At 42.2% G+C, this 26,461-nt stretch overlaps 1 protein-coding gene and 1 non-coding gene across 2 annotated transcripts in view; one reads left to right on the top strand and one right to left on the bottom strand.

The window, feature by feature from the left end:
• Window positions 1–26,461, bottom strand: part of LOC120902991 (transcription factor AP-2-epsilon) — a 134,862-nt gene that overhangs the window by 72,727 nt on the left and 35,674 nt on the right. The gene's annotated exons all lie outside the window — the stretch shown is intronic.
• Window positions 15,748–15,819, top strand: Trnam-cau. Its single transcript has one exon. It is a non-coding gene; the product is annotated as a tRNA-Met (tRNA).

Genomic DNA, 26,461 nt, shown 5'->3' with positions numbered 1-26,461 from the left:
TTTGGTTAGGTGCGTGGTACGTTTTGCCAAGGGGGCAGGATGGGCTGTGAGAAGATGGAGGGGATTTATTAAAGTTACATAAAACTTTTCCGCCATCCTTTCTACTGCACACGCCGGAGCTCGAAGGCATCTTCCGGGGTAGCTGCTAGATTGCCCTGGTTCTCCTTCCCCCACCCCCTCCCCAATGAACCTTCCCGTGCGCTACCCAACACACCCTACAGGACCATAATAAAATGCCAGAATTTACTGCTGCACTTTCCCAGAAACGTTGGCACAAACACAGACACACTCTTTCACGCTCGATACGAGCTAGCACGGCAGTGTCATTACACGGATAGAAAATTCGGGCATTCTCCGAGAAAGATCATTGAGGATGAAATATGGTTATGGGGGTTTCCATTTTGAATGCGCCGAGAATGCGGAGCAATAAAAATCTCCTTCCTTGTACTCCGCATGGAAAATGTGAGACGGAGGAAGAAGGAAAAGTTTGTACCCGAAAAATAGGGGGGGGGGAGAGATTTTATGACATTTCCCCCCTTTAACGGTGGTGGCTGTTACGGCCTGGTAGTTCTACCTAGTGGCTGGGTTTTACTGCTGATTAAAGACAAACAGCCCTTTTACTTGGTCGATTTTCCAACCTCCTTAGCTCCCGTTGGCTCTTCAACAGGACGTTTGGCACAATTTCTCCCCCCCCCTCCATCCCCACTGGGAAAGATGACTAAAGCAAGGAGTGCTGCACTTTAATGAGTGCTTTTGGATGGTGGGATTGAGGAGAGAGAAAGAGAGCGCTTAATGGGCGTACGTACGGGGGACGTGGTATGGTACTGGATAGGATGGAGGAACTTTATGTGCCTTTTCCCGAAGTCCTGAAGGCACCATTTTGTCACATTTTAGTGCAAATTGAGTTGAATCTGCAGTGCGTAACGATGGAGAGATTCGTTGTTTACGGGAAGAGTGTTAAATGTGGGATTTATTCATGGAAGAATCGATTGCAAAAATGAGTAAATATTGTTATTGATCAAAGGTTTATACAATTCGCCGTGCATGTTCAATGTACGTGTAAATAACAATATGGCTTATGGTGGCATGATTTTTATGTGATGATTTCTATGGCATGATTTTTATGTACAATTCATTTTTACAGGGGTTCAAGCAGTTATCAGAAATGATAGTGATAGTTCTCGTCTAGTGATACGTTTTAGAACAATGAGGATTATTCTTTTGCTAAGAAGGCCTGAAAGATGCTAATAAATTCAAACCGATTTCGTTTGAATATTTCTAAGGTACAAGATTTTAAAGAATAATATATTTTGTTCAATATTTTTGGAAATTTGATGCTATGTGAAGCCTCTGATTCGCAAAAATGTGCATCATTTATGGGAGAAATCCTTTTTGAGGCTTTAAGAATCATGGGTGAGTTTGAATGGCTGGTGCCCTTTGTTATTATTGTTGCCAGCGATAACCTATCGCACACAAATTAATCAGCATTGCGTGTTCCATCCAATCAATTGCCATTTTATTGCCATTTGCCATTTTAGTGTATTGCCATTTTATTGCAAAATATATTAGCTAATCTTTGGTATTGTAATTTCATACAGGATATATGAATTAGGAAACCATCGAAAACATAGCCACTTAAGCATGATTTATTAGGCTCAATTTTTTGAATCCTGTTGAATCCTATTTAGAAAATTCAAATAACACCACTGCAACACATTCATTAACACATTCATAAGACACTCTATCTATCGGCTTCTCATTTAAAGAGTTTGTATTTGTTCCCCCTATCCAAGGTAAAGCCTCTAAACTCTAACATTTCCAATTAGGGAAACACCTTGAGGGTTTTTTATGATCACGCTATGTCCGTTTCAACCAAAGTTTTGATTCTACCTCGGCTCGGATGCTAAAATATATAATTAATATATGCAATGATTTTACTAAATTACAGCGGACTTAGGCCTTGAATACCATAATATTTAGCATAATTCGTAAAGATTGAAGAATAATTTATAGTTGTGTAGTGCACATAAAACGAAAAAAATTAACGAAACTTTTCATTATGCATGATTAAATACATTTTACTTTTGTTATTTTACATTTTGAAGATTAAACCTTGTAGAAACAGGGAAGATTTGCGAAACAACATTAACAACAACAAATATTCGGTTTGAAATGTAACTTCCTCCACTAGACCCATTGCAGCACAAGAAATGATGTTGATTACCAGCAATGATTGTTAGCTTTAGCTTTTAGCCCCAGAACGCTGTACTGCAACCAGGACAAAGGTATGGCACAGTATACTTATGGCGCTCGCGGTTTGCGAATTCCGGCCATAGCTCCTAGCACGTCTCGGTGGAATTAGTAGCAGCGCACACAGAGCACACACACACACACACACACATCCACAAGTGCAAGAGTAGTAATAATAATCGGTTTAATTAATAAACATATTCCAGCGCTAGAAACTGCGCTACCGAAAATGCCTGGCGGGCGGTCTTCGCGAAACCGAACTCCCTGCCAGTGACAACTAGTAGTGGAGCACGAAGGATCCTCCACAAGCGGCCCGAGGTTCCTCCAACGGATGGTAATTCTAAGCATGCATGTGAATGTGGGTCGATGCGGGGATGAAATCATTGGAGCATTAAGCATACATGCCGGCATGCATTATGGATTATAACGTGGCGGTGGACAAATGATGCCATTGGGCGACAACTCTCCGCTAGAAGGTACACTATCACTATGGGAAGAAGGATAAGGAAAGGGGCAGGCGTGGGTGAACGTTTCTAATTTATGATGCTGTCGTCATGGTTATGCTGACAGCTGTGTTTGTGTGTGTGTGTGAGGGCACGCGCTAGGTGCGATGGCATTGCCAGCATTGCTGCTGGGAAGGAGGATTAGTTCACTCTACTTCATACATAATGCACACCAACACACAAATACTCAGCCAAGCAACCGTCGACCTATGTTTTTCCAGTGCGTTTCCACCCATGCACGGCCCCGGCAAAGCTAAATTATGCACACACCGTCAAATAATAAATACAATATTATGGAATTCGCTCGCCAGCAGCGTCTTTTGATGGTTTCGCTTCCAAGCCTCTGCCATAGCACCCACTCTAGTACATCTCTCTCCTAGCCACCCAGCACTCGATAGGGACCTCCAATGATAACGACTTATTACCCACACCCACACTGTGAGCATCTTCCGCGCGAGAGCTTCCCAATGAGCGCGGCCATGCAAGCAACATTGTTCCCTGCTTTTGCCTGGCAACGTGGATCGCGAGCGCGGCCGGGGACCAATGCTAAACAATGCTACCATTCTCGACCGACCGATGGGGGTGGCATCATGGATTTTCCTTCAAGGAAGCCATTTTTTGCATGCCAACCATTGCTGGTGTTGTTGTTTTCGTTTCTGGCATCGTCCTAACGCTCTCCGGCTATCCCGAAGGGAGTGTGTGTGTGTGTTCAGTTTTTCTTATGGCGTTTGGTGGTGGAGAAGTGGAGAGGTAAAATAGGTGGAATACATTATTACTGAGACGCGGGTAAAAACGGTAAACAATGATGTTTGTAATACATTTTGTTGGAAGATAATTACATTCCACTGCCGTGCCAATGGCGATGCCGTTGTGTAGATGCTTTGGGTGGGTTGGAAAATTAATTTCTAAAGATGCACGGCAGAGCTGGGGCGATCCCTTTCCTATAGCGTGCTCTATGGCATGGGAATGAATTTGGATGGCTGGATGGCGATGATCGAACGGAAGGTTTAAAGGCTAATGCATGCTCTACGGAAGAGTATATAGCTAATGAATAGTTTTATAGAGACAGGTTGAATGGAAAGGAGAGGTAAGGCTTGGTAATGAAATATGAATTGGAAATTAAAGTTGATGATTATCAATTAATGTTAATTTTAATATAAACTCGGAAAATTAGGACGATGAGCTTGCACCATAAATAAACGGTCCACAGAGTTGCTCGAAGTAACTTAGTTAGAAAAAGTGTCAAATATTGACCAATAAATCATCCTTTTGTACGATTTATTAATTGTTATAGATTAATTTTGATTAGTTATTGTATTATTGCAACCAATTTAATGTCTCGTCAACCAGGATTTCTGTTCAATTTCCGAAGATCATTTGTGAAAAGACATAGTGCATGTGCTATTTTGTAACACAAATGATGTCTAGAAAAGTGCTTAGTATCCCTTCTTCTTCTTCTATTTGATGTAACTTCCTATACTGACCAACAGGTTCTACACATAAAACATTTGTTCACTGAAGTTCATAAAATTTGAACGAATTTGTTGAGCTGAAGATTCAGTAATCAAGTCAGTAAAACAAATATTGGCAGAATCATTCGGTGCTCATCAAAATTGACAGTTCTCCAAAATTCAGCAAAATTTTCATATTGCTTATTTTTCAGTAATTCGTAGCAATAAAAAAGAGTATGGAAAGAGATAAATATTTCTTTCAATTTGAGTTTTTTTTTATTGATGCGCAGAGATTGCCAGAATCATGAACCGTAAGTTGTGTGTTTTATGCTGTTTGATACAGTTTTTAATACTGTATGTTGCCACAACAAGTTTCGATGGTTCAGTAAGCGCTCACAGACGCCACGCAGACACCAGCAAGCGTTTTGTTTTGATGTTTTGAGTGACGGGACGATTTGATAGATTGAATTGCTGCATTTTCAGTTATTTATGTTTACTGATAATCAGTAAAATGACTAATTTGATACTAATTTTCAGGAAAATGTGTATTACTGAAGTAAATTGTTTTACAAAAAATCAGTGCTGAAAATATGCTGATAATATACTACTACTGAACCGACCAGAATAGGACAGACAAAGTTTGATAACCGTACAAAACTGGTCACCGTATTTGCAAATGACTGCGTAAAAAATGATTATATCATCAATATAGTGAGTCACTGTATTAATAAACTGTTTATAAAACATTAAAGTCATTTTTAGCACTAAATTACCAATAAACTCAAGCAATTACTCAAATTTGGTTTGAAAAAATTAAACGTGAAGTAATGCATACGTTGATATAAATTGAAGATTTAACAGTATGTCTGTAAATTCACTAAAACTTTGTTGCTTATCTTCATTTAAACCTTATTTTAATAGGATTTTTGTGATCCTGATTGTCTGTATGTCTTGCGTTTAATGCCCATTTAGTATGTATGTAATGTTATTAAAGTTTATTTGTGAATAAAAACGTCTAAAACATTCCATACGTAGGACTGACTATCCTGCTATCGTAACAATAAGTCTCTGAAAGCCAAGCTCACTTAAAGCCAAGCTCACTTCACTAGTGGGCACAGGCAGGCCTTGACCGACAGCGGTTGTTGTGCCAAAGAAGAAGAAGAAAACATCTAAATATATCTAAAATTCTTTGTTTCAAAGGCATTGTTGAGTTGCTAGTGTTAATTATTAGTATCACAGCAAGTAATCGTTCCAATCATGTTCATTAACTTTAGTTTTTGCTTTTCGAAATGGCTAACCATCTATCAGGGCTCTAATTCAATCTATTCTGCATAATATTCCCTCTTTCAAAAATGCCCGCACTTCAATATTGCTCCTTTCGATTATTTCCTTTTGATCGCAAAATTCAAGCTACACCTGCACAGCATAATTCAGTCCCTACCCACCGAAATATCATCTTCTATCTGCCCTGGTCAGATAAATCACATGCATCGCACAGAAGAAAAAAAAAGGCTCAACCAAAAAATAATTCACCAAAATGCAAAATTCCTCCTCTTTGGCCAGATTAGCCACTTTGAGGCTCCTCAGTGAAGAAAACCTCCACCCCACACATAAACGATCTACGCGTACCGGCCGAAAGTAAGATGCGGTAAGAAAAAGGCAATATGTAAACGATGCAGCTGAGCCTCCTCACTTCATTTGTGCGTTTTTTTGTGTTTGTGTGCAAACGACTCCACTGACTTATAAATCGCCTCCCCGCACAACGCGAAACGGAAACTGAGCCCGGGCCTGGGCCTGACTGGCAATGAGGCGTACCCACACCGCACGCCGGTACGGCGACATGGGCGGAAATTGCATAAAAAATTGTACATTCTTAATAATAATAATATGAATGATAACAGTAATAAGAGGCTCGGTGCTGGTCGCGAGTCAGGTTTCGTTGCTTTTTTTTACGTTTTTGTTTAATACTTGCCTCTCTCCACGTTCCGATAAGGCTTGCCGAGAGGGGGTTTGAAGGCTGTCTTAGGCGGAGATCCCAACTGGTGGACACTGGATTTTCTTCTGGAGCCAGGCGCATCATCTACCGCGTCCTCCGGTGCGACGGGGGAGTCGGGAGGACCGATCGTGGAAGAAAAATGGACCTCTCCGAGCTTGGAACGGACGGACCAACTGAAGCCCTCGGGGTGGGTGTCTGTGTGTGTGTGCGCGCTCGATCGTACGACCCAGAGCCGGCAGATCGGTTGCCCTGACCACCTGACCGCAGTGTGTACGGCCCGCTGGTCCAGCTGGAGAAGAGAAGCAAAAACACATCCCTCCTAACCGTCAGCCGGCTTATCCTTTGCCGGAATCTCTGGAAGCGCACACATTGCACATTGTTTTGATAGATAATCGCGCGCATTTTAATGAATGCGTCCTTCGTCTGGTGCGGTGCGGACGCGCAGTGATCGCGCAACAAACAAAAAAACGCAAGGGCGGAAGAAAAACGGCAAGGCTGACTACAAGACTACAAGCCTTCCTGCTCTAGCGCTACGGGACGGGCGCAAAGTAGGCGTTTTGCGAGGGCGCACTGAAATCCACCAAGGCACGGGACGACGTCAACACGCAGCAGGCAAGGAGGGGGGGGGGGGGGGCAGAGTGGGAAAGAAAGACGACGCATGGCTGGAAACAAAAACATAGTCCAACAGGCATAAAAATCAAGGTGCATAATAATAATATTCTGCACATTTTTTACCCCTCGCAGCATACCTTTCCACCGCCTCTCTTCCAGTGCTTTTCGAGCGAGCCCGAGAGAGAGAATGGAATGGAGCACGTTCGGGAAAAGCTGAACACTGGAAGGAGAGATGATAAAAATGGTGGAAGTATGCGCCCTCATCATATCCTGTCGCTGTCGACGGGCATTGGGATGCCCCGGTAACACGTCTTTGCCCGCCCGCAAGCGATAAAGCAAGGAACTGCGGCAAGGAGCCTACCATCCTGCCTAGACGCGTACGCTTCGTAAAAGCAAGGCAACAAAAAAACCACCCTGTGCGTATAGGCCCCCTCCAAAGAGGGTTTACCGTGTAAGTTATTCTAAAACTCCCCCGTCGAGCTCAAACGTTTTTGCCCTCTTTGCAAGCAGGCACATCGGCACCTTTTGGCTTTTGTCTTCTCCCTTGCGATTCTTTTACTTTTTCCGTGCTGCCAACTGGAGGTGCGTTTTACGTTCTTGTTTTTGCAACAGGTGAGCATTCCTTGGGGCTTGGGGCGATCTGGGCGCATTTTGCTTTTCGCAAAAACATAACTTCTTGATTTGGGCTGAGTGTGCTGTGCAGACTTGTGTGTGTGCGTGTATTGTGGGTTGGGGAAGGGGGAAGGATATGTTTTGTTTTGGGAGTAAAAACTTCACCGAATGAAATTGGAGATTTTTTCGGTGGTTTTTAGTGGTTGGGTAGTTATTGAGAGAAACAGTACTATGCCTGTGGTGCTTGTAGTCAAACTGAAAGCTATCCCAGGGACTAGAGTAGCAGTATGTAATACTATATTTCTTTCTAATTCTATATTTTACTTTATATATTTAGCACTTACTTGATACGCTTATTAAGCACAGGGAAGGCCATATCCTTTACAGATGAAGTATGTCTACGTGTATGTGTTAGTTTTCAAAGTACAGCTTCCAAACTGAGCTTTCGTTAGTTTTCCACCAAATCTATTAGCAGAGAAAGCTACAGTTCAATGGTTAAAAACAATATAAAGGAAGATATCAAATTGTCAATTAAAATCAAAACCATAATGGAAGTTTTTTTGGAACTTTCCATAAAGGAACCATAAAGGAACACGAGGAACTTTCGATCTAACAGGAAATTTAGTTGGGAAAAGACAATCAGCAAGTCAAATACGCAGATGCGGACAGGGAAGAGATAATAATTTGAAACAGACCCAAGTTTTGAATAAAGTAGAGCAGTACGTTGGAAACTAGTTAAGTTAGTAAATAACCAAATAAATAAGGTAAGTAAGCAGCCAATTTTTCACGCTAAAGATCGCTGCATAAATTCGATTTTTACAGCGATTAAACAGTATGAAAGTTCGGCCAAGTTTAGTACATCTTCTTAACAACCTTTCAAGTTCCATCATGAACCGTACAGACATGGCGAACTAGCCGCAAAGTTCCATTGAGTAGCGTGTGCTTGTTATAAAGCACCATAGTTCCACAAAGTACCGTCTCAGCCTACAAAAATCAGCCACAAAATAAGATATCGGAAAGATTTTTCGTTAAACAGTCGCAAATCAGTAAACGAGTTCGAGCGTAATCAAGTGATCAGTAACATAAGTAAGAAAGCAAGTCTGTTAGGGAGTAAGTAAATAAATAGGTTACTAAGCCAGCAACTAAATGTATAAATCGGAAAATTAAAATGTAGGAAAGTAAGAGTAGAGCTCTGGTTCGGTGCTACATTTATTATTCTACCATCCTCTTCTGTGATTCAATAACAACTCTCAACCTATTCTCCCTACTTGTGTATGCTCTCCCTCTTTGTCACTGCTTTTGCACTCTACCGTAAGTACGAAATTGAGTATTTAAGTAAGCTAGTTAGTAAGTAAACCAGCTATAATCGAACAATATACAGAAATATGCAATAGTTAATAACTCATTGGGTATGTGAGTTAATAAGCATATTATCTAATGTCATCTGATGAAGACTAAACAACTAGAAGAGTAGTCACCCTAATGCTACTTTTGCTATGTCCATGCAAGTTAACTGAAGGAATGAGACAATCAGGATATTGAAGAGATACTATGCATAACAGAACATTGACAAAATACAACAATGGCAGAGATAGATTGTAAAGAAGAGAGAAATTGAAAGAGTGAAATACAGATGAACAGATAGAGAGCGACAGAGAGATAAAGAGAACAACAAAAAATGAGATAGATTTAATCAAAAATATAATTTTAGAACAATTTTACATTCCGACGATGTTAATTAATTTATCGAATGTGATTTCCCTGTTACATTTTCCTAATAAATTCTTAGAATGAATTCTTCTTTAGGCTTGCCTAAAATTCCATTTTTTAAATAGCAAATGCGATTGTTAGCCTCTATATAGGTTAATTGTAATGTGGTTTTCGCAATGGAATGAGGATGAGATTGTGTTTAAGCAAATAGTTACTGCAAAATGATTGCTGGAATAGATGGAACTGAGTGTTATAAAAGAGCTGCCATTAAGATATTAAGAAATGAGTCATTCTTAAATGCAGAGGACGAAAGGACTTCAGGCGTTTTAATCATATTGTGTCACTTGTAAAACACTTTCAAAATATATTCATTATGCCTAAGTTCAGCAATCCCAGATCGTAGTTTTGTACAAAAATAGCGACTACAATTGCATTGAAGAGCATGTTGAAGTATCAGAATGTACGATGTTACCTTTCAACAGTTGAGAGATGTTCCATACATTTTCACAGCATTTTAACCAAACGTCAAATAATTGAATTGATAGCATGTAAATATTTTACTGCACTGTAAACAGCAATTAATTTCATTAAAATCATGATACTGTCTCTAATACCACGTCTTTTAATTTTCCCGAGTGATGGTTCAACTTCAGCTCTCATCCGCTCACTATATCATTATTGCCCACAAAGTTCATTTGTTCTGAATCTCACCACACTTATTGCGTCTGGTTTTGCGCCTTCCGCCCTACCGTCGACTTCCACGATTGTTTTGTTTTCTTCTCCCCCACCCCGCAATGCGAACTTCTCAACAAAATCCAAGGATGTGCAGAACAGAAAAGTTGTCTATACACCACCAAAAAAAACGGCACATCTTCAAAGCACTGCCCACCGGCGTAGTTTGCAAGTGTAATTAAATTGCACACTTTTCACCAGCAAGCACCACCCCTCTCCCTCCTTCGCATGCTGGCGATAAAATCAGAATGATTGAAAAGCGCGTTTTGTCGGTACGGAAAAATATATTCGCGCGCACACACACACACACCAATCAGGCCACAAAAGCTTAATGTGGATGATATAAAGGAGCGGTTGTTGTTTTTCTTTTATTTGCCGTGCCGTGGGATCAGGAAGAAAAGTTGCCAAAAGGAAGCTTCTGCCTAGCTGCCTACTCGCGCTACTGCGGAGGGGGGCAGGACCGTTGTTAAGGTGAAGTTTTTCCTTCTGCTTCACCTCAAAGGAGCATTATCTTTTGCGGTTGATGAAACGCGTTTTTTTTTGTTGTTGCTGTGCGGAGCGGGGAGGATGAAAAAGTTTTCCCACTCCACCACTGCCTTGTAAGAAAACACAGAAAAACAACACAGTACACGAAGGCAAAGGCGAAAATAGAAAATTAGAGAAAGAAAACAACGCGCCGCACGCTACAAAGCTTTCCGCGGAAAGTTTGCGTCGGCGAAAAGAAATTACAACAAAGCGTCTTGTTTTGCTGCTACTTACCTCCCCCCCCCACCCCCCGTCCCAAACCGTGCTAGTCAGTTGAGCATTACAAAACGCGCCATCCCACTGCCTGGCCAGCTGGTCGGTTGGCCGGCCGGTTGGGCTTGGAAAAGGTGGAAATGAAAAGCCGTAAATACGAAATACGCAGCGCTCGGCGTTGGAAGTTTTGTATCCAAAGCGCGAGCGCTTTCATCGCGAGGGCTTCCGCAGGAGAAGAAGCAGATCATCGTTGCCTGCGGGACTATACAAAGCAGCAAACCTCCATCCAATTGCGTTTGTAACAAAACGGCTCGGTGGTCGGAAAATGGTCCGGAGAAAAAGCAAAAACAAAAAAAATGCGAGAAAAAGGGCGATGGACTTTTCGCGGCGGGCGTGTGCGGCTTTGTTTTTCCACTTCTTAAGACGCTGGGATGGGCAGGAAAGAGAAAATTACTTAAGACACACTGTGAATGAAGGGAAAAGTAGGTGCACACACACACACCCAAGCGCACAGAGAAAGAGAGAAAAGCGATTCATTTCATTTGAGAAAATTTAATTAGTTCCCTATCTATCTTGGGAGCTCTCCGTTTGTTTGTGCGCAAGATTTTCCATCCCGGTGAGCCAAGGATTGGAAAGACATTGGGAGTGGAGGGGCATTTTCCTACTGTTCCCCTATCGCCCCCTTTGTTTCCCAGCGAGGCTTTGTTGCGAATTGTGCGAGGGGTTTTGTGGTTTTCTTTCCCGTTTTTTTTGCTGTGTTGGTTTGGGAGGAGCTGGGAGCTGTGAAGGTGGGATCATCTTTTCTGTTTTTCTGGTAGCGCCGGATTCGGAAGGAAGCAGTTTTGCTGCCCGCTGCTGCTGCTGCTGATGTTGTTGTGTCCGCCACGGTCCTGCGAGTGTCCTGGGGATACGGGCACTTGATGGACGCGGTTGGGCGTAAAACGTAGAACGAAGGCACGAAGTGGAGTGCGAGAATGGGCAAGGGAGGAAGTTTTTCTTCTATTCGTCTGTTGTTTTGATTAAGTTTGTAAGGAAAATTACTTTTGGAACAATGGTTTTAATTATAATTGCGGGAGGATGATCCAATTTCCTTACGCCATATCCACCGTCCCGGAGTTTTCCCTCCGCTGCTGGTACAGCCTTTTCTGCGTCTTGTCTTTTCTTCGGTTTCTTTTCTTTTCCCCGTTAGAGCAGCGTACCTGCGAGCGATACCTTTGCGCGTTTGCGTCATCGTGCGACACAGCTCCCTGCGCGTAAGTCAAGTGTTTGCCAACTCAGACCGGGTGCCGGATATGAAGCAGGTCGGCGGGGATAAGACCAAGGGATAAGTCCATTTGCAGAGAAAGAAACTAGCCAAGAAATAAATTGGACTGTGACGATGGAAACGGCAGAAACAACAACCCATCCTGCGTCCATTCCATCGCACAGCAGCTAATCGTCGTGGGAGCCATCGGTAGGGAGCCGACACAAACGATTCCTTTCTTCCGATGCGGTTCATTGAACACATTCCATTCACGCTGGTGTAGACAACGTAAGCAAGTTTTTTTTGGCAAGTAAACATGTTATAAATATTCATAACCGTTGCGTGCGTGTGTGTGCAAAAGGGATAGTTCGGGAGCCCTGGAGAAAACGAAGAGATTTTCAGCTTTTTTTGGGTCGTTTTCTTCGAATGATTCTATTTGGTTAATCCCTTCCGTGTTGCGAATGCGATTTTGTTTAAACAGAATGCATGAAATTGAATGGAATGTGCGAAACAGAGAAATCTGGAGAAAAGGAATCTGGTAAATAAAACATAGTTCTTAAACCAATTGCACGGATCGATGACGGGCAGAAATTGGTTTTTGATTGAGATGTTTCACTTACTGTTGGGAACCGTTCTGTGGAGTTATTTTTGTGTAAAGAAGTACAACAAGTGTACGTTAATGCTTTATTGAATTTTGAATTAAATAAATAACCAGATCCTAGACCTTTACATGTCGTCAGGATTCTTTATATACACAAAACAATAATAACTCAATAGTGCTCAAGTTATAACAAAATTTGAACTCCATAGGACATAGAATGAGTGATGGAAAACATTAGTCCACCATTCAATACATGTCCAGTTGCTCGTGTCTTTCTTTGCAAATGGATCCGTAGGATAAATACATTTTTGAAATTACAGGCAATAGTCTTATTCCCAAAATCATAGATATATTTCATAGTGATCAGTGTTCATAGTGAACACTGAGGATCATACGATCAATAACAGAATAGATAATTCTGAAGAAAGAAATCATTACAACGAAGAATTAAATTTAGACATCAAACTCAGAGTTGAGTCAGATTCGGGTGAGATATTGAGATTGAAAATTAGTAGATTTCCTATTATCTATAACGACTTCTTTCAATTTTACCTGTTTCTGTTGAGGCTTTGTTGGTATAACAGATGTATCAAATTATGTAAAAAAGGAACAAACGATTAGTAAGTTGAGCATGAAGTTATTGTAATTAATTACATTGTAATATGTTAAGCGTTTAAGGGATCATTAAAAGAATAATGTGTTTTCTTATGGGTGCTACAATGTTTGTCATATATGGCCATAAGAGGATTTTTTTGGTCCATCCGTAATCCCTATCTGTTGCATACGGGTCTTTTGTCACCTTTGTTTGCCTGATGAGTGTTCAAATGTCTTTTTGCAACCAGAATGTATAACCTTCTTATTATCGCTCTAACAGATGCCGTTTTGCTTTGTGTCGTGTCAATTGATTCACAAAAGAACAGAGCAACAAAATCTCCCAAAAATGGCTATTCGATTCATTTTCATGCATTCCCTCACATGCAATTCTTTTCACAAAAAAAACCTTTTCTGCTGTCCTTTTGAGCTGCCATTCCATTCATCTATTCCCGCACAGCTAAACGGTGCTCGAAAAGAAAGGCGAATGGATATAAAAGGATCCCCTGCCACTGTTGAGTGTTTCACAAGCACGGGTCGAATGTAGCGTGGCGTGCCATTTCCGATGCCTGTCTGGGTTGAACCGAAGGGTCACGAGAAACCAATCAGTGCAATGCGGGGCAGCGCTCGGTTGACCAAAAAATCAGGTGGAAAATTTTCAATTTCATGGCCAATTTCCCTTGCGGGCGATTTTCAAACCGGCACAGAAAGAAGCCCTAAGTCGGTGTCGACATCGAGGCAGCGGGGATCGCAAAATTTCACCACATACGTCCGTAAGCCGGCCGCGTACACCTGCGGGGTGAAAAGCGGGTCCAGGTTCCAGGTTGCGAAATAAGTGGACACGCGGTGCTCTCGCATGTGGTCGCATATGTCCGCCGTAGCTTGTAACCGGAGCGTCATTATCGTAAGTGCATCGGATGCATATTGCATTCCACGGCGCAAACGATGCTTCCCCGGAGGTGTGCGACGAAAATTGGAACCTGTCGCTTCGATCAATCTCCTCTAATCCTGCACAGGCCGGCCCGGTTGTGCTAACGTTTTGGGGCCAAACGCAACCATACTCGCTCATCGCTTGCAGTTCGATTTATCTTGCACGCCTGTCTTACGCTTGCCTTGTAATCATCGGGCTCTGATGCTGGTGCAATACATCAGCTCTTTCTCTCCTCTGCTACTAAATCACGATAATTACTTCAGCCATCCCATATTTTTTTTGCTGCATCTCACACACGCACGATCAATCAAAATTATATGCATCAAAACGCATTTTTGGGTGTGCGCTTTTCGGAAAGGGTTGACGGTGGCATGGTTGCATTGCAAATAATCTCGTGCCCAATCAGCTTCCCGGCGCAACGATCGACAAGGGCTAGGGACTACGTCCGGCAAGGCTTTGGTTTGTGTAAGTAGATCCACCTGTAGGCGTTTTAACATGCAGCAAATGTTTGACATCTTGTGAGAGATTTTTCGTTGCGTTTGTGCATTTGTGCCTTCAGAGATACATACAGTGGATAAAGTAAAACAGTCTTACCACTAAAACAATTCACTTTTACAACATTTTTATATTAATCACCAACAAATACAGGAAAAAAGCAAGGCGTGCGTACCTTGATGTCTCAAGAATTCTCGGACACTCTTAATCAACTCCCTTTTTTTACCTTCTTGCTCCGGCTTACCTTCGTTTTCTGTGCAATTTTGCATACGCTCCACGTCTGGACCAATTTTTCAAATCCTTTCTGCAGCACCATGTGCACGCCCTGACCATACACACACTCGTAGAAGGGAAAAAAGGCTACACACTCATCCATATCCTAAATGCACCGAGCAAAATTACACACCTTTTTGCATATGAGCGTTGGTGCAGCCTTGAAGAAGTGGGAAAATAAAAGAAAAACTGCTTCTCCTGCGCACCGTTTCGGGTCACTTTGCCCCGAGGCTCCGAGCTGACTGGCGTGTTGTACCGCGGTGGCCCGGACTGCCCTGACCAGGACGAGATAAAGTCAGGTATTGCACACGGAAATTGAAGTCATCAAAAAAGGGAAAGAAACGGGGAGTGCGAGCTGCAAAAATTGTATGCTAATGTTTCTGGTTTCTGGTCGGGATGAAAGGTCCAGAAAGATGGATTGTTGCATTCTTGTACGTTGTGTTTTTTTGTTACTTTTGATCTTTAAATTAAGTACACGTTCCAATTCTACGGCGGCATAAACATGGGTGGTAATCTGAAAAGCGAAAGTTATTTTTGTTACGGTTGTTGATTTAAACAAAAAAGATAATGCAGGTTATTAGAAACATGTTTAGAGAGTTATTTTAAATAAAGTACACCGTAGTTTATTTGCGTTTTTAATTCCCAATGCATCTATTCCTAAAAAACTTGTGAAGTATTTAAAAATAATTAAAGCATATTCGAGAATACAGTGAAAGTTGAGCTCTTCATTATTTTTTACTATATTTATAAACATAAGCATAAACAATCACTTTTTTCTACAAAAAATCGTATTATATGCAAAGGATGTTGATACAATATCGTTGAAACAAATTAATAGGTTTTTATTCATATTATTATTATTATAATGTATGACTAAAGATGTTAAACCGTTATCAACGATAGTAAATTTAAAAAAAGGTCTCAAACTGGTAAAGTGTCAACCGAGAGGAAGTTCATACCGGCCAAAAGAATCTAATGTAACACTAAAATATCCCTTCTAATGTCAACAAGCAGAGTGGCGCAGTGGAAGCGTGCTGGGCCCATAACCCAGAGGTCCGTAGATCGAAACTACGCTCTGCTAGGGGTAATTGCGAACTTCTAAAGCGAAAGATGGTCATCGCTTTAGTTTTTTTCGTTGCTCATTATTCTCATCCAAAAGCACGTTGGAATGGCCCAGGATGTAATAAATCACATTTTTACTGTTTTCTATACTGCAGAAGCTTGCTTTAACGGGTAACGTTTGGGCTTCTTTTTACAAGCTGTTGCGCTAGTGTTGAGCTTCTTCATCCCGGCAACTCTAATGCGAGCTCGGATACAGCATAAAACCGTACCGAGATAACGACATTCTACCTGTTGTCCCCCCGGTCGGGCGCACCAGAGATCGATGCGCGTTCGAAAACGCATGCGACACAGATGCATACCATGTGCGCGGCTGCGGCGGCGGCGGCGGCGCTCCCCGTACATGCAATTTACTGTGTGTGTGCGCGCGCGCCCGTGTTTTTAAAGGTTCGTTTTTATGGCTCTCCCCTCGCACGCGGTACTTGCCACTAGGGTAGCAGTCAGCCGCTTGTTGGTCGCGTTTTCGATTCTGAAGGAGACTGGGAGTAATGCTTCGTGTATCGTTCCCCGTGCGCGGTAAATGTGCATCTGCACAATATGCTCTCAGCATAGCAGGAAGAAGCTGACCGTAGTACGGTTGATGATGATGACGACGACGACGACGGTGGCAGCGAACTGCAATCCGAATGGGAAGGAAGCAAGACAGTACGACAGCACGGGGAATGTTGCCCAAAATGTGCAGCACAAACAATTTGCAAAAGGGAGGAAAAATGTTTCCCCCCCTTTTGCTGGATAAGAAACTACCCCAGGGGCTGTTCGTGAATATGATTTTTCCGTTTTCGCTTTAGTTTTCTCTTATTAGTTCGGGCGTGATGATGGGGCTGTGGGCGATGCTGCGCGCAAACCGGGAGGGGGCTCCCGGTGCTTTGGGTTTTGGGGCGGTTTTATGTTTGTTGCGTTATGTCCCTTTTCAGCTGTCCCTTTATTACGTGCGGTGCCCGGGAAGGGTTGCGTTATAATGCAGGGTTCTTCAGTATGGTAATGGTTGAGTGCATGTTTGATGTTTTAATATGATTGTGTTTTTAATATTACATGGTTTAAGGCTGTTTCATATCATAATTTCAGTTGATTTTGTATTTAAAAATTGCTCTTCTTCAACTAACATTAATTCTTACATTTCATTTAAATAAAAGTAATCACAAATTGTCTCCATGTTCAAGCGTTCGAGTAGTATTGATTGCATTTCTGTAATATTTACACCCCTGCTCAGACCTTACGGACAAAGGCAAGGGGATGAGAGCCTCATTGTTAGCTGATCTGCCCATTGGGTGGATGTTGCCTGTTACTGTTGGCTGTATCGGCAGCAAGCAGAAGAGCGACAACACGGGGAGATCGCCAGGCCCGACAAATGGCGAACTTGTCTTTACCGATTTATTCCGCCCCTTGCAAGGAGGCGATTCGTGCGTTTTATGGTTGCTCCATGGTACACCAGCCCTCTTCCCAAAAACCGGCACCCGGCCGGCACCACCGTCTTAGCTTGGGCCATTTTTTGTTCGTGTTTTGTTTTTAACGAAAGCAAAATAGCAATAGCCCCGGTCATCAATTGCGGTGGACCGCGGGCGTTCCAAACAGCAAATAAAGCGTTAGGCAGCGGCAAGCCTCTGGGACGGTATGCTCCCGTAGGAGGAGATCACGATGGTAGGCGTCTGCCCGGAGTGGAGTTCGGCATCGGCAGCAGGATTGCAGAGGCATAGAGGAACGTGTGGTGTACGGGTGGGCATTAAAATTTCAGCGTCTCCCGCATTTTTTTTAGATTTGCTGTTCCGCTGTGCTACGGAGATACACGGCCACGACAAAAATGGCAGCAAAGATCCTTCCGACGGTTGGTTTGGGTACACGGTGGGTAAGAAAGCGACCCGCAAAGAGAAATAAAATTACACAAATTAAAACCCCCTGTTTCTGCTGTGGAACGGATCGGTTGGGGAACGGATGGAAGAATAAAACGCGAAATAATGCACACCATTGCCTGCTTCCTCGTTCTCGCTCTTTTATCCGTAATACTCTTTAGCTCCAGCAGGCTCTACCGGCTAGCTAGTGCTTTGCTGCTGCTGGCAGATAGCGTGCCTGATCGTTAATCGAGACACGATCGTTAATAAAGTCCTCCCCTAGGTGCGCCATTGCGTTGGATGAAAGGCTCTCGAGTTGGCGATAGACCAATGAACGCAATGAACAGTACATTAAAAGAACCAATAAAAATGTTTATTAGAAAGGAAAGCGAATTTATATGTTAAGTTTCTCATTTTATAAAGATAAAGTACATTCGCTTGGTTAATAATTAAAAAAACGACAGAATTAAACTTTTTACTTTTAATTTACTCTCTTTACACGTTTTTAATTGTATTACATTATTTAGGTTCTTAGAACACACTTTATATACTTTGTTAAGCTTAGGTGACACTTTTAGATTCTTTACAACTTGTTATAATGATACCATAAATGTATGTATACCATAAATGTTTAAGGTGTAATCATTTTCAAAGTTATAAAAAACACATGCCATTGCGATTTTGCTTAATTTAGTGCTGCTGCGATAAAGATACTTTTGTTGTATGATTTATAGTTATTTTTGCACGTAATTGCAACATCTAGTAAACAAAAACAGTATTACATTTACTTAATTTCCTTTAGATTCCATTTAAATGATCAAATAGCATCTACATTACTCAACTGTATACTGATATTTTTGGTGGTTTTTTGTTGGTTTGATTTTGCTTTTACAATCTGTATGACTAATTTAAAGTTTAACTTGTTTGTTTAACAAAGTTATTTTTGTAACAAAAATACTTTTCGATGACACGCGTTTGTCAACAGTTTTAGTCATTGTTTTTACGTTTTAACACTTTTACTGTATGCATGCTTAAACTCATTTACCGACTCCATGGCTGAACATCTATTTTTCAATTCAAAATTATATCTTCACGACTTTAAGGCACCACACAAATCATTTTATAAATCCTGCTTGCGAGTTAATATATATTCCTGTAATGAACTCAACAAACAAGCTGCAACTGCCACCCTGCAAATCGACGCCATTTTCTTTTCTCCCCGTTTCCACCAGCAAACCTACCGTTACCTACCGGTGTTGGCCCTCATCGATACAGCCAGAACAAACCAATAAGATCGCCGCTCGCGCAGTCACGAGAACACCAGCTGGCTACCCGTGTGGAGCCCGTTTGGAGCCCCGATTTATTTGCGATCCTTTATTTTGACCAAGCACCGCCCCGAGAGATAAGCGTCCTGCTACATCAGTTCCTTTCCCTGCTTCTTTACCCCTAACCCCCCCCCCCCCCCCCCCCAACCAACGGCCGTATCGCCACCTAATGGGGAATGGGGATGTGCTGTTATCCTGAAACTGAAACAATAATTTAGAAGGAACACTTCCAGCGCGCGGCGCACGATACCCGAGCGCAGTAATTACTGGCGCGATTAGCGTTACGCAGGAGACGCGCAACAAAATGGAGCGCGTGTGTGTGTGTGTGTGTGTGTGTGTGTGTGTCGGAGGTTTCGAACTGGATGGTGCAGGACTGGTGGCTAATAATTTGCTCGGCATGCCTGATTTGCGGCGGGTATATGATTTTTCCCTGTTGGCCGCGTTTTTGGTGCGGGAGTCGTGACTTGCAAATTGTTGGAAGGGAAATATCATACACTGGCAATTACAGCTGCCGGCCACACACACACACACGGTGAGCGCACAGCTCAATAGCTGCAAAATTACACATTACAGATCACGGATTTTAATGATCCTTTACCGATCGGTTCCAATCCGGCTTGAGCTGTCGGTGGTGCTTGTGCGCGTGTTTAGATAGAATTGCATTGTTTAGCGAATATTTCACCACGTTCGCAGGCCACTAGAAAAAGCCGACATGTTTCTGCTTTATAATAAGAAACATTTCTTTTTAATTGAGCCCTTTATCCTGCAGCACGCAGGACATTTGACGGCGATACAGTTGACTTCATAATTAACAGCGACCGTTTAAACAATTCCAGATCAGCTTTAAACGCACCAACCTAATAAACGTTAGCGCACACGTGCAAACGGTAAGCAAACCACAGTGCGCTGTGTCAATTACGTCCGACAACCAGGGTAGGGGAGAAGAAGAAGCCGCGGAAAACGGCGAGTGCCGCGAAAAGTCGTGATAAAACCATCACCCTGCAGGGTGAGCCTCTTGGATGGGCGGCGGTATGATTTTTCCACGAAACGGGACTGCCTCCAACCCGGTCCATCCCGGTTGGCGGTTGGGTTTCAGTTTTCTCAACCGACAGACGGCTTCACTGCCACGACAGCAAATGCAGAACGATTATATAGCTGCATCCGGCGAGCGTGCTGGGGCTAGTTGGAAGTGACGAATCGATTGCAAGCAATTTGCGTGCAGTGTTGGTGGGTGTGTAGAGGGTGTGTAGGGGGTTGACGGTTTCAACGAAGCCGTACTGGAAGCGATTGATAGCACACCAACAAACGATTGACTGGTTGCATGTTTCGAGCGGAAAACACGAAACCGCAAGAGCCGTGATGAGTCGTGTTTGGCTGTAGAGACCGGGAACGCTTGTACCGGCTTGTATGCTGTCAGTTTCGCGCGTGGAGCATATGCTGGCAGTTTGTTTGCGCGATCAATTCCTTACTCGATTGTTCAGTGTGTGTGTGTGTGTGTGTGTGTGTGTGTGTGTGTGTGTGTGTGTGTGTGTGTGTGTACTTATGCTTTATTGGTGAATTGTCTGCTCGTGAAACAAGCCTACTGGAATGGCAAAGAACCTATTCCAAAAATAAAAGGTGCTCGTGTAAGAGCATTGAGCTTGGAATTACACCATTACTAGAAGCCAAAAGGGCTAGTGGAAGCCATTCCAGTCAGCGGTGGCCATTGAGCGTCATCGCAGTCGATTGGCAAGCCGAGTTGGTGGGGCTATTTAATTTTAGAGCTTATAAAATTACATCCTACCTTGAACTACTCGCCGAACTATCGATTCCGCCACGGCTAATGGGGCAGTCAGCGATGGGAGAGTCGTGAGCTGGGAATGGCGATATGCATGATGCTGGTGGTAATTTCTAATTTCAAATAATAATTACCCTCGTGGTGATGCATTTTACACCAGCGGACGATACGATCGGCGAGATATTGCGTTTGCGTTATGTGTCAATATGGTGGGATAGATAGGGCTTTTTTTCTATAAACTTTGTGATGGATATTGTTGATGGTAGATTAGACCTTCGGAGTGCTTTAAAAAGCGTATAGAAATGTTTAAATCACTAAAAGATTCGTTTTTCAAATAAACTCGGTAGGGTAACAGAAACCTGTAAGGCATGTGAAATTGACACAAATAAAACAAAACAATCCTTTTCCGCAGAACCAGTATCAACATTTCGTTTGATTGCGTGCATCTTTCTTACACGTTACCGTCACTATTACATCGGCTAACGTATCCCAACATCACCTCAAGGCATTCTTGAGCGACACCGAAAAGGACAATCAATTGACTGCACTGCCTCTTTTCTTTCAACTCCCTATCACCTTGGCTATTGCAGCAAAAGCAGGGAATGGGTGCAAATTAAGGGATTGATAGCGCTTGCGCCTTGGAGCAATACTGCCGCAAGGCGGATAGGGCGCAAAGGTAGCAACAAAAGTGACCATCGTTGCGAGAATGATATCTCCCCGTTTGTTTGGTGGTAGCTTCTTGAGCGTACTGTGGAGGGAGAAGGAATGGGATATCCTCCACGGCAAAAGGATGACTCCGGACAAAATGGCGAAATCTTATAAGTGCGGCGGAATGTTTAAGCCGTTTTTATGGGACGATATTGGCTTACAAGTCAAGTGCAATTTTCCTTATTGTATTATTGTATTTTTGCTTTTAGCTGGACTACAAAATCATTCTCGGGAAATTCTTCTTGTTCCCTGATATTTTAACTAAAGCTAGGAGAGAAACTCTTCAGTGCATCTTGCTGGAAATGTTTACATATTGTTTAGTGTGAATAATTCTTGTCTTAAACTTCGAAATACTTCAGAAATAGTCAATGCGCTTAGTTAATTGATCAAAGATAAATAAAAATATAGCAAGAAAAACCGCCGACAAATTATTTTCATTATTCACACCAGCCGTTGGGACTCAAGGTTATGTATAAATTTTCCTTTGTTAATCAAAGTTCCATTTTTCGTTTGATAAAATGGGTTGGAGTTTTAGCAACAATAATACAGGCAAGGATGTGGTTATGCAAGAATGATGTTTTTCAAACTCAAACACAAAATGTTCCGTGTAAGCCATGTAAATGATGTACCACTAATTGTGAGTAACAATAATCAATCAAGTTATTTCTAACATATTCATCAGCGTGCTTTGTTTTAAACTCATACAGAGGTGTGAATGTCCGTAAATATTTAACCCATTTGTATGTGGTTTTGGAACATTACTTTATTTTTATTTTTAAGCAATCTATCAAGCATTTGATGACTAAACGAAGCAATTTCTAAATGACAAGACATGAAAAAATAACAAAAGTCATTCAACTAACAGAAATTGAAAACGGAAGCTTTCTTTGCAAACATTATCTGGACATATTATTTTGGGGAAGTTGAACCCCTGTTCAGGTACAGTTGCAGCTTGGAACATTATACTTCTGCAAAACTTTTAGAAATCAGATGAAATCAGCACAAACACTTGTTACTTTTGATAGGATGTTACGAACGATCTCAAGCATTCCATGCGGCAGCCTACCGAAACCAATGTGATTAGATAAAGTACAGATGGGCTTATGGCTCTGTTTTTGGTCACCATAATGAGAATGAGGATTTCTAAGGATATTGGCAGGAAGGGAGTAACGGTTACGAAAGACTTGTATGGCACCTTGTACTCTCCGACTGTCAAATGAAGATTTGTCCAAGTCAAGGACTGGACTGGACAAACCGACTTGTAGTAATTTATGAACCTTGGACAATATCAAAACTAGGAATTCGCTGTTTCTAACGTACACAAATGGTGTTCACAATAAATACCGTTCAAAATAAAACCAATATCAACATAAAATCTACTATTATGAATTGGATATACTAACGTAGTTAGTGATGGTCAGTTTTTGCCATTATTTTTGCGCACTAAATCCTATTAGTTGGTTCTCAACTATGCATCGTTTGGAAATGTCAGAAGTGCATGGCCAATAGAAAATAATCTGCTACAATTTTTTAAGCTTTATTTAACATCAAAGTTTTATCTATTGTAATGTTACTGTTATGCCAAATTGAAATGAAATTATCTGCTAACGATCTGATTTTTGTAACATATAATATCATACAAAAACTAGACTGCGACCTGTGCTACTATTTTCAGTAGCATTTTGGCTCGCAGGGTCAAATGAGTTTGACATCGCTGCTCTAAACTATGGAATGCTGCTGTTTTTATTCCTAATTTAAAGATAAGATCCTATTAACCTTATTTTTTGTAAAACTTGCATCCTATAAACCTTCTTGTTTATCTTACATGCACGCTCATGACTTCACAAACCAGCCAAACCTTCCCAAACGCACCCATTGCGTGCGTCTCCATTTTCCAATAAATGCAACTCCGTCCCCACCGTGCTCCGTGCAGTGTGGTATATCCAATCCTCATCGACATCAGTGGGGTGCTACGTACAGCAATCATCATCGTCATCATCCGCATCTTCTTCTTCGGCGCAAAGAAGCAACCTTTACCAACGCGATTACATTGCACCAAGGAAAGAGGAAAAACGCAGTCACAAAGATACAACAAAGGCAGTAGCAACGCATCTTCCGATGGGCAGCGCCACCGCCAGCGTGTACATAAGGAAGGTGTAATAAGCATAAAAATACGCCGTGTATACCACGAAGTAATGAGAGCAGCGAGCGAGACGAACGCATAAGTCGCGCGCGAGCCCGGCAATCGGCAGTAACGTCCGGCAGCAGCAGCAGCAGCAGCAGCAGGCACAGCACGGTACGGCGCTTGCACAGAAAAGAGATGGTTCACGGTACGGCCAGTTGCTGCAGCAGCAACAATTCACCACACAACCCCCTTCATACACACACCCATACCCACAAATAGCCGCTAACCGAAGCGCAGGACCGCGAGCGATTGGCAATATGCACCGCGTGTGCTGCATCGGGAATGCAACTGGGAGAAGGATGGTCACGGTGACGGATGGGGTGCCCTTCCGTTCAGATATGAAACGCGTAGCGCGGCCTCGTCGTTGCCTTTGGCTCTCTTTTCAACGCGCGGGACTTTTCGGTTGCGCACACACACACGCGGTGCAAGTAAAGTGTGCTGCAGCAGCAGCAGTTGCTTGTTCGCTGATTGGCGATCCTGGACTAAGAGAAGCAGGAACAGCAGAAGTAGAAGATGAAGATGATGATAGCAAAAAGGCAAAAACACAAGAGATCGATACTGTCCGGGGAGTAGGGCAAGTATGAGCTTAAATCGGATCGGAAAGAAGGGGAGAGGAGCTCGTAATCAAGCTCACCGGTATCCTTGTCCCTTAGATTGTGTTTCGGGTGCATTGCAAACAAAATGCAGCAGCATCGCTTTCGGCATGTGGTGGTACTGGTGGGCGACTAACTACAACAAACTGTGTCGCCGTATGTATGCTTTTTGCCCGTATCCTGTTTGTTTGGCGTTGTGTGGATGCATTACCTTCCTCCAATTCAAATGTTAATTCCGATCCGAAGCCGCCAATGAATGCGGAATTGATTTTTCGGGAGGAAATAAAAATGTATGCACCGAGAATTCTCATTTGATTTTCGCTCCGTGCACATGATGAGGAATTATGGAGATGTTTTTTGTATGTTGTTTTTCTTCACTTTTCCTGTTGCCTTTACGTTCCTTTTTTGTTGTCGTTGCTTTCATCCGACACCCAACGGTTGCGGTACGGAGTGCTACCAGCGACGTAAAAAAAGGAAGGTATAAAATAAACCCAGCCCAAGGCGGCCTCGTGGGCTTCACTGCCAATTCGATTGTTAGTTTGCCAATTCGGTCCCCATGCTTCACCATTCGGTCGGATTGGTTTATGCGTCGTGTTTCATCTTCAATTTTTATTGAGCTCGTCGAGTACGGCAAAACGCGGATCTGGATACAGTTAATGAGCGTAATGAAGTTTCCTGTGCTGGCATCGGTGGAGAACAATATTGAGTTGGTGCGTGATTATTGTAAACCAGGGGTGGGGAGTATTGGCTTGTTGTTTTAATGAAGTGTACTTGCACACAAAAAGGATGTGTATGATGTGTGTAAGAGCCATACTGTTGAGACGTTGGAGCAAATTATAACTTGAAATGGAATTGTCATATTTGTTTCAGTTTATGTTCTGTTAATTAAGATACTTTTGTTGAAGTCATCGACAATTGTTCCGAGAAGTCCCTTAGTTATTTAAAAATATGTGAATGCGGCTACCTGTTTGAATCTAAATATCAGGCTTTCAAATCTTTATTTATTTCGTAGTTCTTAGATTTCAAATGCAGATTTATTGTAATTTAGGTAAGTTAAAAGCAGTCCTTAAAGAGCGTAGCTATGGTCATAACCAGTGTTGCGAACGGTGATAGTCGTCGACATAAAATTTTACAAAATGATACTTTTTGAAGCATCGCATTCTAGATCCACGCATTCATTCGACAATCACGGAAAAAAATATCATTTGACACGATGATATTTTTTCTGCTACAATCATTTGACTTTTTGATTTTGCCGTACCTCAAGTGAACTAGATCTTCATCGAAAATGGGTCCTTTTTTCGTGTTTTCGCGTGAATTTCTATACTCCTGTAAGAGAACACCATTTTCCTGGTTCACTGAGTGAAAATATCAAGTGGTGTAATGGCTTAGTATCGGTAAATGCACGATTAAGCAGTTCTGGATTCTCACTGAAAAATGTCAAATGACATTCATTCTACATTTTTTGCAATCATGTCATCGCAAAAGCATTGATTGTTAATGCACAAATGATTGTCGCTTTTGGAAAGTCGTGTCATGGTAACCATGAATATCATGATCAAAAATTGATTTTGACACCCGCTTACTGCGAATATCATAAAAAAATGTCGACAATTAACAACACTGGTCATAACATGCTAAACAATTAATATTATCCTTCGTTATCGCATTTCTAAATAACAGATTAAGCTTACAGGGTTTCGAATCATATAATGGACTACTTGATCTACTCGGTGGAATGTTTGAAATGGTAAGGGGATGTTTGCAACGTTGCTATGGAGGTTTGCAGGCATATAGGGGAATCTGTCAAACACTTAGGAGAAGTGTGCAAAACAGCTATGGAGTTTTGCATCCATGGAGTGATTAAACACATGTTTTAGGACTCTTAGGAAGAAATTGTAATTAATCCGTAATACAATTTATTCGCAATAACTATTCATTATGTAGCTGTTTCCTACATCCTATCCGATTACTATCCGTGTGTTCAAAGTATAATCAAAGTAATCTAGGATTAATTTCTACAGCGCTACATCCGAGCGCTCCATAGCTGGATGCAACACTCCATAGCTGTTTTGCTCACTTCTCCTAAGCGTTTGACATATTCCCCTATATGCCTGCAAACCTCCATAGCAACGTTGCATACATCCTCTTACCATTTCAAACATTCCACCGAGTGGATCAAGTAGTCCA

This window comes from Anopheles arabiensis, chromosome 3 (genome assembly GCF_016920715.1).
Source record: "Anopheles arabiensis isolate DONGOLA chromosome 3, AaraD3, whole genome shotgun sequence".
Classification (NCBI taxonomy): Eukaryota; Metazoa; Arthropoda; class Insecta; order Diptera; family Culicidae; genus Anopheles; species Anopheles arabiensis.
Note: the sequence above shows the minus strand (reverse complement) of the source record. Positions and strands in the feature narration are given on the sequence as shown.